General features: G+C 45.5%; 1 long non-coding RNA gene across 1 annotated transcript; it reads left to right on the top strand.

Moving 5' to 3' along the window:
• The first annotated feature begins 93 nt into the window (after positions 1 to 93).
• LOC123177787 (uncharacterized) lies at positions 94 to 934 on the top strand. Its single transcript, XR_006489128.1, has 3 exons — positions 94 to 264; positions 348 to 712; positions 796 to 934. It is a non-coding gene; the product is annotated as an uncharacterized lncRNA (long non-coding RNA).
• Positions 935 to 1,672: the final 738 nt, after the last annotated feature.

The following is a 1,672-nucleotide window of genomic DNA, read 5'->3' as shown; positions in this document are numbered from 1 at the left end:
TACATGAAGGTAGTTTCCTTTTACTTATGATTGCCTGGATCAAAACAACTTACTTTCATTCCTAAATTGGATGTATTTGGCATACTTCAGGCGGTTCCCTTGTGGTGCAACAACAATGTTCCTTGCTACCAGCAAATCATATCCAAATGGATAGACCCGGAGTGGAGGGCCCAACATCGAATGGCTTCCGAGCGGCGTGCCTTGATGGGTGGTCCGGTACACCTTCAAGGCAACCTCAGCCTCCACGCTTACGTGCAGAAGAAGGTAATAATATCATTCGGCCTCTCAACTTCGGCTTCTCAACTTCTAAACTTGTGCTCTTATGGATATTATTGCTTCTATTGCAGAATAGGGAGAGAGGTGAGGGCCAAGAGAAGCTCAATACCTTCACGGGATTATGTCTCTCCCGCAAGTCAAAGAAACCGGAAGGGGGTGGGTCAACCCAGGCGCTGGCTTGAGGATTGATGCATACAGTGGGAAGTTCAAGGAGCACAACGGGCCTGACTCTGATCCGGCCTCACAGGACATTGACGCTACAATTTCCCTCCAGTCGGGAGATGTCAAGAAGGGTGGTCGGTTATATGTTGGCGACGGTGCCATCCATAAGAAGGACATCCAAAAACTCTCTCACCTCCGTGCTACCACGTCGAGCTCAGGTCCTGCTATAGAGCGTCGCCCACAGCTTGGGCTGCACATGCTTCATCAACTCGAGGTATCTTTTGCTTCATCGACCTTCCTTGTGATTTCTTGTTTGTATTGCAACGATGGTGAACTTGTTGTGATGGCATATTGTAGGCCAATGCCAGGCTTCGAGAGGAGCAAGCCATGAAAATGCAGCAGGCTTTCAACAGCAAGAATTCATGGTTAAACAACAGGCAATCCTGCAAGAGACATTTGCTCAACTCAGAAATAATATGCAGGGTTCCACTTTGCCCGTTCTTCCTCCTCGTCCGACTCTTCCTAATTTCAACTTTGTAAGTCTTTGAACTTTTCAATCATGCATCTTACCTTCATGCTTGAAGATCATGAATCTTACCATCTCATCCTCTCGTGCTTCAAGTTTTCTCAGTCGGGAAAAGACTCCAATAACTGTGTGGTAGGTGGATCTTCACCTGGCCAAGCAAGTCCAGTGACACCCACTACGGTTCATGTCGCTTCGACCTCCCCACAACAATGATCACTTGAGGTAGTCTGTCCATGTTTGTCCATTGTTGATGCTTGCGTCTTCTCGTTGCTTGAGCTTCTGAACTTAAAACTTGTGCATTGTTGATGGTAGAGTCCACAAGTGTTGATGCTTATATTGTACATACTTCCTAGCTTCTATTTGAGCCTCATATGTTGATGCTTGTTGACTCTTTTGCCTTATCCATCTTTGCAACTTAACTTTAGAAACTCATGCGTGTGATAATGGACTTATAGGTTTGCATTGTGGATGGCATTGACGGTGGGCATATATGCTGCGGTGGAGCTCATTGCATGGTTCATGCTTGGTGTGAACTTGGAACTCATGATCCTTTAATTTGTGAACCTCTGGTTGCATATGTATGTATGTTGTTGTGAACCTTCGTTGGATATGTATGCACAACTTACGGTCCTTTCGTTTGTGATCTTTTGTTGCATACGTATGCATATGTGGACTTTGCACTCATGTACGGCTGGATATATGTATTAT

Source organism: Triticum aestivum, unplaced genomic scaffold (genome assembly GCF_018294505.1).
Source record: "Triticum aestivum cultivar Chinese Spring unplaced genomic scaffold, IWGSC CS RefSeq v2.1 scaffold15937, whole genome shotgun sequence".
Taxonomy (NCBI): Eukaryota; Viridiplantae; Streptophyta; class Magnoliopsida; order Poales; family Poaceae; genus Triticum; species Triticum aestivum.
The sequence above is the reverse complement of the archived record's forward strand: the minus strand, read 5'-3'. Positions and strand labels throughout refer to the sequence as shown.